General features: G+C 43.4%; 1 long non-coding RNA gene and 1 pseudogene across 1 annotated transcript; both read right to left on the bottom strand.

The window, feature by feature from the left end:
* Window positions 1-7362: 7362 nt before the first annotated feature.
* LOC146798788 (uncharacterized) lies at window positions 7363-10850 on the bottom strand. The gene is made up of 2 exons (XR_014968767.1): window positions 10312-10850; window positions 7363-9454 (listed from the first exon to the last, which is right to left on the bottom strand). It is a non-coding gene; the product is annotated as an uncharacterized LOC146798788 (long non-coding RNA).
* On the bottom strand, window positions 10714-10833 carry LOC146798789 (small nucleolar RNA SNORA26; annotated as a pseudogene).
* Window positions 10851-12223: the final 1373 nt, after the last annotated feature.

Raw genomic sequence — 12223 nt, 5'->3', positions numbered from 1 at the left:
CTCCGATTGTAGCCCTAAAAAACATTAATGATGCATTATGAAATTCAGAGTGCAGTTCTGCCAATGAAATCTGCTTCATACTCGGACACCTTTTTGGTGTAGTCCTAAATTCCAGTGTGTATTACCCTAGCATATGCTGTTGTAATAAAAACTACAATGTAATATCCTGCGTCTTGCTTTCTTTCCAAATCTGAGGCCCAGAAAAGGAGGTGGGTGTTTAATAGCAAGATCCTATAGATGTAAATGTAAATCCTTCTGTGTTTTAAGAAACCGCCCCCATAGGAAATAAACAAGCATTGGCATAGCCAATAGGTCTCGCTTTTGGGACCTTATAAGTATTTAGTTATGCAGTACAATATCCTTGGTGCAACAACATCAACGGTTGCATGGCTCAACACTTATAAGGTCCCAAAGGCGAGACCTATTGGCTATGCCAATGCTTGTTTTCACTAATTATGGACACAGTCCGCTTGCTTCCCGCCAGGGGATGGAGTGAAAAGTGCATCTGACCGCTGAGTTTACAGGAAGGCCAAACACATGCACGCTGAAGTTGTCTGACCGGCTGAGTCTTGCAACCAGGTGAGTAACACATTTTAATATTTAAAGCCAAATATATCTAGGACAGCTCATGCATTTGTTGTTGTCTAGGAGGAGCAATGCTTCGGCTCAAATGCCAATATACTGTTTGATGCAACTGTGTGCTCCTGGGTAGAGCAGAGCGTGCAGGCACTGTACCGCGAAAATGAAGACGAATGTGGCCCATTTTAACTTGTTAGTTGAAAAAAAGTCTCCTAACGATTGCACATTTGGTACCAGAGTGCAAAGGAGAAATTTTATGTTGCCAGAATCCAGTTTCGCTTTCTTTAGAATTCACTGCTTACTGTCTGGCAGATTTCACGTTACAATCACTTTACAGAAGTAAGAATGGGCCTCTAACCATAAGGCTTTTAATGAGTTTTTATCCACCTACGTGGCTTAACCCCACGTCTATATAAATATATTTTCTGCGCATGAAATCAGAACATGGCAGGAGCCATTCACACTGATCCGCAGAGCGTAATGGCAAATTCTAGGTCAGTATAGCGCCCTGAGCGCTTTTATTATTTATTGATCTATTATTCAGACTTGTGTAGCGTTCCTGCATCACTAAGTATTAGGGCCACTTACATGCAATTCATATTCATAACGCTGCATTAAATGTATAGCAAAACAGCAAACTACATGAACGAGTCTAGAATAGAGCGCAGGTTTCAATGAGCTTCAGAGGAGCCTCGCAGAATCGAAGCAACGTTTTGTACACCCGTTAACTGCCTGGGGAGAACATTTAGTTTAATAAAAATCAGAAGGTATGAGTTTAAGCGTTTTTCCTTCTTAAATTGATGTTAAGACACGGCGTTGCTATCCGTAGATTTAGCTCAGCGATGTTTGACAATCAGTCATGTTTTGCCCTTTTAGGTGCTAATCAGTGGACATGTTGTGGACGTTTTCATAATGGGAGTATTATTTCTGATGCCGATACGGAGTGGGTTGCTTGGTTTGAGATAAAGAGGCTTTCTTTCTAGTCTTGGGTAACATTCCACTTGTTCAGCTCAAGATATACTTAGATTGGCAGTCACGTGTAAAAATCAGAGATGAAAGAAGCCTAACCTGAGAAACAACTTTTTACAATGGAGGGTTTTCTGAGAGCATGTGTAGAGAGGGAGTGGGGGTACAAGGTAAATAAGCATCCCAACATGTCTGAACTGGTCCAGATTCAATCAAGACTTTCAGCAAAAAAGGCTGTGGTTTTCAGAGTCCAATGATTAAGTTACACTTCACATTTTCTAATCACCGGTCCCAAAGACACAGCCATCTTACTCAATAAGTGCCCTTCACAGTTTTTTTAAAGCCCCATATGACAGAACGGATGGGATAATCAACTGCGATGGCAAGATTATCACAAAAATGTACTAGCAGAACGTAATTATATCATCTTCCCAGGTTCCCCACTAAGGGTTTACCTTGTCGTTATCATACATGTCAGAAGAGTAATGACCATCACGAAAGACTCCCAAAAGTGAATGCCTTTAACAACAAGCATTTACAATGCAATGGTCTCGGCATTGGTAAAGTTAGAGCTATTGGCATTGCTCATGACATTATTTGTTTATGTTTTTTGTTTGTAAAACATTTAAAGAAACGGCATTGTCATGAGCAATGCCAATAGCTCTAACTTTAACAATGCCGAGACCGTTGCATTGTAAATGCTTGTTACTATGACCTGCTGGCTAGCTGTTTTTGCGAGTCGAAATGATGCAGAGCTGAAGGAGTTCTCATTCCTCTCGGACTGGGCAAGCAAGTGGGGAGTTGAGAGCAGCGGCTAATGCTTCCGTCATCCCCCTGCAAGGCGGGGAATGGACATTGTGCCAATCTGTGCCTTAAGGTCTAACAATCACCAGAGCGTCATTACCCAAAGAGAGGAGGGCCCTGAAGCACAGTTGGCTGCCTGGACTACCCAGAAGGGGAAGGAAGGGGAAAGGAGAAACAGAAATGGGAAAAGGGGAAAAGAAAGGTAATTTAGAAAGGAAGGGAGCGAGTCAAAGAGAAAACTATTTCTGGGCCAAGAAAGGAGGACACATTTTCACAGACTATGGTTTTTACGAGTATGGGTGGTGGACATGATGCAAAAGAACCCATGCCGTCATCTACTGTGAAACTTAAGGAAAATCTCATAAAAGACACTCGTTATAATGTAGTAACGAAACGTGCAAGAGAGCTGAAGTGCTAAGGTCGAAGTTCTACACTCACCCACACTTGCATTCCTTCTTTCAGGCCCACAGTTCACTGGCAGCATCTTCACTGCACTATTCTCCAGCGTTTTGGGGCTTATGGTAGACAGTCTACAACCTCCAGGTCCACCCCCCGCCTGCAGTACACCCAGCCACCAGCCTTTGAGGTGGGAGTCCTGCCAACAATAATCCCATCAGCACGAGTTCACCGATATATTCCACAATAAGGCCTACACTTCTGTCTCTTCCTGTTTCTGCCCCTCTCCGACGCCTGTCCGCTACCTTTAATCACTTTCCACCCCGTTTGCCCTCACCGCCTGCCGTTTACCTCTGCCCTGTTTCTGCCCTTGCTCCTCGTGCCCTGCCCCCGAGTGCCCGGACCTGCAGCAGCGCTCTCTCCACAGCCCAATGAAGCCTATCCTCTGCCCAGGGCTGTCCCAGACACCAAGGTCCGGGGGCATGTGTGAATGGGCGCACACTTAGGGGCCTTTCACAAACAAAAGTGACACTCGGGAGGGAGAGCGCGGCGGAGTGGGCGGGGGTTAGGAAAGGCCAAAGTGAGAGCAGAGTCACCAGCAGCCCAGGTGCCCCCCATATCTCCGCAGAGATCACGCTGCCCCCACCCCACCCCTTCCGAGGAAAACACACACACACTATAAACCGGGTCTGACCCGCAAGGGGCTGCTTTCCAACCCCCCAGAGCAGGGACCACCAGGGGGCCTGCCTGGGAAAACAAGCACACCAAATGGGAGGACGTCTGAGAAAACGGGCTGTAGTGGGGGAGAGAGGCTCCTACAAATCAAAACGGGATGGGGCCGCCTGCAAATTAAACGTCTGCGGCCAGAATGTCAATTCAAAAACACGTCACTACAACAATACCACGTCCAGTAACTGACGTCACTGTGACATCATACAACCCATGACGCCCCGCACCTGATGAAGTGCGCTGATGCCATTGACGTTGGTGCTGTTGAGTAGGTCGCTCCCGCCTTTGCCCTGTAGCATGGCCTCGGCTTCTTCCAGGTCGCCTCCTGCGCAAGCTGCCAGAAATTCGCCGGCTCCATCGAAGCGAACTGCCCGGCCATCCAAGTTATCGTTCGCCTTTCAGCAGGCACGGGATCACGCATTAAAGCCGCCGCGAGCGTCTGCCCGAAACAACCGCAAGTGTCCATGGGAACTGCAGTTTGAACCCTGTACGAAGAGATGGCCTTGCCAATCACACAATCGACAATCGTAAACCACAGGTCCCAGAGTTCCATGCGTTGAGCGCTTGAAACAACAGAGACAATGAACCCCACAGATTTTTTTGTTTTGTTAAAAAACAGGTTTATTTTTAGTCGCTCGAGGGGTGAAAAATAAACAACCAACAGAACCACGCACGTCTTAGCTTTCACGCCTATTTATGTGTAAATGTTTGTAAAACAATCCAAGGTGGCCAAGAAGCAGTCTCGATCTTGAAAGAGCTGACTGAAGTCAGTAAGTGTTTGACCTGCGGTAATGCCAGTGTCGGGGATTTCCTAATATTTTATGACAAGGCAGCGTCCTTTTCGGATTCGGGGGCGTGTTTTGCTGTTGTCTCCTCCCTGAGACTTTTCGCAAAAAAACACCCCCCGATCCGAAAAGGACGGGGCATGATGGAGTGACGGGACCTCTCCTCCAATGGCTGGCCAGCATTTACGAAGCCCCTCTTCTCCCAAGTCATTATATCTCGGAGCGAGACTGCGTAAGCGCAGCCGAGACCTAAAAAGTCTACTTAAGTGAAATCTAACTTCTAATGATGCACCTCGCAAAACAGGCTAACTCTACCCTTCCCCCTATGCAACCAACCCCACCGAGATTCTTGGCCCGACACCAGGGCATCCAGAACGAGGACATTCACATCTAACTTTTAGGTGAGGTTCAAAATAGTTGATCGTCTAGAAAGCTAAACTAGCGGGCACCACAAAAAGGAACTATAATATACACACACCATCCTCCTAGACGATATTTTGCTGCAAGAAACGCCACCAGACCGGACTCATTTGAAAACGTTTTGCAGTCTTGTCGGAATGCAGGTTTGAGGAATTCTCAACTTCACGTGTAAGCCCCTAGATCTCAGGATCCGAGATCAGTTCGTGTTGCTCACTGGGAGGTGCCTAGAATTCCTTCCACTTGCTGGGGGATTCAGAATTAGACAAACCGAATTTGCAGAAACCAGAAATCAACATGGCTTTCTCTTGCAAGACTGGGCAAAATGGTGCTTACTTACCAAATGATTCGGACCACACATTTTAACCTTTGTCAACATACCAATATAGCTATCAAATCACTTGTTTGGAATGGAAATATCTGCCTAACCTTATATAACTAAGAGTGTGTGTGGGGGGGGACGGGAGGGGGGGGAAACGGACGGACGGACGACAAAACTTTAATTACCAGTGGCCTGCACATTTGGGTGTGCCACTACCATCAACCGCCGGGTGTTTCATGGGTTCTGCCAAAAGGAAAAATAAATTTCAGCATAATTAGAATTACTCCTACGGTCTAATGCATAGGGAGAGATTGTGGCATCAAGTATTGTTCCACATGGCCACGAAGAAAGCTATGCACCTTGCTAATCAATATGAACAAGGCCAGGTACTATGGCATTTGGAGATTACCTAGAAAATGGAACAGATCTCAACTGCACATTTTACATCAAACATTTCTCATTTCATCAGGGACATTCTTGGTTGATTGGACAGACTTTTGGATTGTAAGGGATGAACAGTCAGAAAAGACACTGATGCTACGATTGTGAAAGGAGAACATAAAGGCATGGATCCTACATTTTAAATCAGGTCCTTCCTTATGTTCAGAACAGACTACTTTAGACAGCAGGGCTTGCTAAAGCCCTGCAAACAGCAACACAGCCGTTGGGACAGAAAATCTATTTTCAGTTGAAAGATCTAGGGCAGTAGCAGTCCACAGCAGACGGCAATAGAGGGAACACGGGCTGTGTGTGGGTAAGATGGACGAGAATTGGTGTTACTTGAGGCGTGGTAACCCTTAAGAGAATGGAACTTAGGGAGGATGGAATTGGTTTAAAAGTAGTTAGCTGGGAACTACGGTTACATAGTGCTCACGTCTTGGCAGTTCAAGCCTTGCAAGGTCTTTGTATTCCACTCCTGCGCAAGAAATATGCAACTCAAGTACAACCAGATTGAAACATCTCAAAACTGACATGCAGTATTTAGCTCTGCATGCAGTTGTGGCAATGGAGACTGGTATGCACGGATTGAGGCGAGGACGAATTTATGAGGAGGAAATTTGTTTGCATATAATGGCCTGTACCGGGGAATGAGCGAAGTCAGTTAAAGGGGACATTTTACCATAACGGGAAAAATAAAACAGAAAAGTGGATTTATAGTTGGTTGGATGTGAGACAAACAATTTGATAATTTGAAACATGAGAGACAAAACACCCATTAAAAAAAAAAAGAAATCCAGTCGATACTCCTAGCGATGGCGAGCAGTGGCCATGAAATCACACCACCTGCCGGTTATGCCAGCTCCTATACAAATTGAATCCAAGACTCCTCCAGCGATACCTACCTCCAGTAGGACATGGGATTGGTGCACCCCAATTATCTTATGCAGTGGGGACTTCAGGATGGCTGCATCAAGTGAAGGCCTACTAACAAGCTTTGTCACTTTTACGCACAAAGTAAGAGGTTGCACGACATCCCCTGTGTACCAGAATGGAACATTAAGCTACATGGGTTGACTCCATAAAGGTCAAGCGTTTACTGGTGTAGCAAAACTCAGATTGAGCCCAAGAATATTAGTAGCCAATACTCGCAAGAAATAATCAAGGCACTGTGGCAGCCAGTATTAAGGAGCAGATATTCAATTCTGCATGCACATCTTCAGTACCACTATTCACCTTGGGTGAGCAGACGAACTTTATCCTTATAAAAATGCGCTAGCCAGCAAGTTTTAAAAATCCCCATGCTTTAAATGGTGAAACAGCAGTGACATTTTAACTTCAGGAGGCATTTGAGATCAAAGCAACATTTTGTTTGGTTTGAGTCTAAATGCATGCCAAACTTCGCGTCAGTGTAGTCCGATTTTCTTGCTCATATGGAGAGCAAGATAATGAACAAGGCAAGCTTTAGGTACATGACAAGCAGACACATGCATTTTGTGCATGGGAGAGAAGATAGCTGTATCTGCAGGGTATAGTGGTGGGGGCATTCTGGGAGGTTTATTGGCTAAGCCCAACAATTCCATAATTAATATTTGCTTCCTTGGTGTGGTTATACTTACAGGAGTAGTCCCTTGGCGTTGATTCTATAATTGAGCAGCAAACGTTCGCGCCGGAAGAAGTTTAGAATGGGGGCAAAGTAGCAAAGCATGCATAAGTACATTGGATAACTATTCTGGCAGACAGATATTCATACAATCTTGGGTGGTGCAAGATGCGTTAAAAGCTACACCACGCATGGGTAACAAGGTCACTGGGTTTGATCAAATGTCGTTTTCACCCAAAACACAAGTGCCTAAACTTCAGCATGTTCTATAAATCTGTAATTAAAATCAGTTATACTAAGATAAGAAAAACAGACAGACTAGCTTCTTTAATATTTTTTTATTACGACAAAGACAACAGATGGTACACTTACATGAGAGTTCAAAGCCCTAACTCCCCCTTAAAGACAAACTGCTTATACCACACCTTCACTGCAATAACCTAATCAATAGTCCTTGTAAAAAAAAAAAAAAAAAAAAAAAAACACCTTAAGGACCAGCAAGCTAAGCTGGTAGTCAACTTAGCATGGTTTGTTCTTTTATGCAGCAAGTTGAGGAGACTTGCTACGAATGCCAAGCTGCGTCGAATGTTTGAGAAAATGTGCATGGGGGAATTCGGTGTCGGCCTTCACAAAGCCTTGACCACTCATGGTTACAAAAAGTATTTCAGAACTAGTCAGTCACTTCAGCTGCTGTCTGGGAAGGGTCGGGCAGAGGAAAGGGGTGGGGTCCCCAAAACACTTTCCAAGGAATTTTAGATAGGACTACATCCTAAACTGGTAAATGAATTACACCCAATTTTGGCAGAAAGCTACAGCTTGGTCTAGAAAATGCTTTTTGTAATTCAGTGTAAATCTGCTCAGTAGATGGAGTTAAAATGCATGCACGAGAATCCTCCAGTGGCCACTGTGCTATTCAGACCCAGAACACAATTAAAAATAAATTGAAATTATACACCCACACAAACTCCAAAACCAACACCCCATTCACAGATCCATACAAGCATTAACACCCACTCACACCCATATAGCTCCTCATGCACCCAGTTCCCAACTAAGAAAAACCCCGTTCCTTAACTGGTCTGTGAAATGGACTCAGTCTTGGATACATTGCACATGTCAAAGTGCAAGTTATGGTATATAGAGCCCATGTGGTCTAACAGAAATGCGCTTTAACGAGTTTGCTGGTTTTCCATACCTGCAGACAAAATTGAGTTGACCACTGCCGATTGTCTTTGGCAATTTTGGATAAAACCAAGCGAGTACATGGGAAAAGTGACAAAACTGAAAAGCAGACTGGTAATTTACCACATATTACAAAATGAAATGATAAAAAGCATTAACAGCAGATTTAGGATCTGCTGGGGAGGGGGAGAACGGGGGACCGAGCCAGCAATAGCTGAATACCACAAAAAAATTGGCTTCACAGGAAACTTGGAAATGGTTAATAAGTGATAATTTACAAGCGTATGACAAGATGAAAGGAATTGTGATTTGTTAAGAACTGGGATATAAAAGTTGGAAAGCACAGATTTAAAGCCATGTTAAACAGGCTGTACTATTAAAAAAGTAATTCTGTATAAGCTGAAAGAAAATTAGCAGGTTCTAGACACATTTAAACGCAAACGAAGGGAGGTCAGATGAGAACATTAAAAATGAGCAGCAAAGAGTTGCTACTGAAAATTGTTTAATCCAGTATAAATGAATATGAAAGTAGAGGCAAATGCTTGCCTTCAGTATGTAAATTGCCCCCATGCAGGCCGGCACGTACGCATCCAGTAGTAGCACTCCCACAAACGCACTAAAAACTGGAGGCCACGCCCATAATAGCAATCACACCCATTTAACTCACCTATACACGTACATAGGCATCCATGCACCCATACGGTCACTTACACAGCTATATAGCTAACCCCAGCACAGGGAGAAAGGACACAAATGCACTTTATTGCATAAATACAGTGCATTCCTGCCTTTTCACTTTTGGTGTAGTGCAGCACAGCAAGGCAAGTGTTGCCGCAATGCACTACTCAATTCTTGTAACTGAGGGCCAGAGTTCCTGGCTCAAACCGTTCAAAAGTCTGAAAAGGAGCAACACATGTTGCCGTGCAGTGGAAGGCCCATGACTGGACACCTTTCTGTTCCTTACTAAAACACAATTCAAGGAATCTTTGGGCCAACGATACTCCTCAGCAGCTATATCCCTTTGAGCCAACGATACTCCTCAGCAGTTATATCTTTTAAGGGCAGCTAATCAGAAATGTAGAGATGGTACCCTTAGTAATCAAGTACCCATACGGGAGAGCACAAGATGTTGCTCCAATATTAGACAACTGCAAAGCAGCTTGCCTTACATGAATGTAAATTATCTTCCAACAGAATCTCTGGTCACTGGTAGACAACTGCGTTCACTCATACCTAGAAAAAGAATTCTCAAGTTAGTGGAGTTACAGATTTCATACAAAAAACAAACAAGCCAAGGACCAGTTTAACATTTCTACTAGTAAATATCATGAGATTCGCGCAATTACCATTCCAACACCATTAAGAAATCAGAATATACCCATGAGTTAAAAAAAAAAATCCACTCCCCGGCCTTTTATCAACTAAGGCCAGTTTTTTGGGGGGATTTTTAACAAAATGCCTTCACTTAATGTAAACGAACCGGAACCACCGTCAAAGTGCAAGTCCAGGCTGTGCTTTTCCGTGATATTAAGCCAATTAGGTCAGCCACACGTTGCCCTCCCTAAACACGAAAATATCTTAACCATGTAATTCTGTTTTTGCAAGGAATTGACCCAGGAAAGAAATGTGCCTCACAACAAGATCCGGAGTGAAAGCTGAAGCTTCCTTCCAAATTTTAGCGAGAAATGTTCTCCCCCCCGGAGATGGCCACTACAAAGCATGACACGCCTTGAATGGGCAAAGCTAAAGAGGGGTTAAAAACTAGCAAGACTAAATATAACTAGGAGCGCAGATATACCATATGCTTAATAGGGAGCCATAACCAGTAATTTCCTCGTTCCGAGTACTTTGTACAAATGAACAGATTTACTTCCAATTAGATATGCATGGTTGTAACAAATTATGTCAAATATGTCCACGGTTTCAGCTGTTTCGTTTAATCAGTGCTGTAGGTGGACTTGGATTGCAGAGTGTAGCTTTAGTTTTTAAAGTTGCCAGTTAGACGCATAAGTTTAAACGTCACTGGACGTGATAATTATGTAATGATCGAAATAAGAACAATCCGCTTTTTAAAATCTAGAAATACATACCTTAAAGTCCACAGCACATGGACCCCACATCTACAGAAAAAAATATAAAGAATTAATCAGTGTACACATACTTTTCTAGTTTTTTCTGGCTATTCGGCGAACAGATCTGCTAACCCCGTCCACCACCAGGCGCATTGACACCCTCAAGGGTGAGTAGCGCGCTTACAATTCCACGTTTTAGAGTTGCAGAAAGCTAAAGTATCAGTGACCATCATATACGGTGCCACTCACTCACGATTAACATTCGCTATATAAAAACATTTTTGCAACACTAGTCTGTTTACGCCAGATTACTTTTGATACAAATTCTATCTGCATCAAAGAATAAAAAAGTAATGTCGGCAAGGGATAACACCACATCATTAGCATAAGACTGAGCCCTTAATAGTGCTTAGCATGAATTAATGTACCCCACGACAGGATCCGGAGAGGCGTGCGAATCACCATCTCCAGGTTTAAGTGAGAAATGCTCTTTCCCCCTGTGTTGGCCATTACAAAGCACAATAAGCTCTGAATGCGCACTTAAAAGGGAGTCGCAAGATTCGATGAATGGCGCACGTTATAAAAATAAGTGTATCCAAATCACACTTAAACAAGCACGAGGAACAAGCTACAAGTAAAAGGACGCTTCGTCTAATTGTTTAGTACAAGAACCTCAAAGGGTGTTCACCACAAAATAAACATTTTTTAAACTATGACCAAACTAAACCACTCTTGGAACAGTTTTTGAATAAGCGCGCCAACAAAATCATCCAACTTGCCTCTAAAACGATCAACAATGAAAAGAGAGAACAGGCTTCCGCCTGCGGCTTATAAAGGGCACTGTCCTATCGCGAGAGGAACCTCGGCAAATTGAGTGACTCGTTTCGCATTAGAGGAATATCCTGCGCGTGCTAGCCATGCAATCCGCTTTTTGGGAGCACTTTTGAAACCCATATTCTATAATCGCTTTGGAATCGCTTACGCGATAGCAAGGCGAGACCTAAAAAGGGCGAGACCTAAAAAGGATGAGAAATGACCCAAACTCTTTAAATATGTAAAACGTACATACTTCTGAACCAATGTTTCTATATGCCCTTTACCTAAAAATAAATAAGTGCAGATGTTAAACCTGTACGCAAGTCTCTATTCGCATTGGTAGCCCTAAATGTTTTAACAATATTTTAAAATCAATAATTCACAGCAGACAGTTCTATATAGTTCCTTACTTGGCAGCAATAACTGACATTTCAGAACTAAGCACAGAGAATACATATTCAAAATGTTGTCAGTGCCCTCGTTCTACATCGCGTGTAGGTTCCAAACCAACCTATTTAAAACAATGAAAGTTTCCCTCGAGAACAATGAGGGTTTAAGTATTCCGTAAATTCCTGCAGGTGGATTGTTTTTTTTGTAAAAGGCAGCATTTATTTTTTGCTAAAGTATACATTTTGTAAGCACCTTTAATACTAAACTGTACTGTTAATAAAAAAATAAAATGCACGCCTAATTCTGTAGGAACTCAAAATGTACTTCTGGGACTCTTCTTTGTAGATCTAAAAGTTTACTCATCTCTCGACCTGAAAGCCCCAACAACTGAACCCAATTGTTTTGATACATCTGGGATTAATGGTCTCATATCCTGATGGTAATTCAAAGGCTGTGTGCGCATGTGCAGTGATGATTCCTCTACCCACCAGCTGCAGCACATGTTCAGAATGCACTCGTTTTGGGACCGAGTAAAGAGAACACAGCTTTGGAGGCCGTAACCTACTGGCCTTGTGAGAATAGGGGAACATTTGCCAACTGCACGCTGGCTATTACAGGCACACAGCTTAAACTCACTGGAAAAGGGGTGTTGGGCAATGAAATTAATGTAGTAGGATACACTTCAGTAAATAGAAGAGTTGCTTTGTGACTCTGGAAAAACAGG

This window comes from Triturus cristatus, chromosome 9, assembly GCF_964204655.1.
Source record: "Triturus cristatus chromosome 9, aTriCri1.1, whole genome shotgun sequence".
Taxonomy (NCBI): domain Eukaryota; kingdom Metazoa; phylum Chordata; class Amphibia; order Caudata; family Salamandridae; genus Triturus; species Triturus cristatus.
Note: the sequence above shows the minus strand (reverse complement) of the source record. Positions and strands in the feature narration are given on the sequence as shown.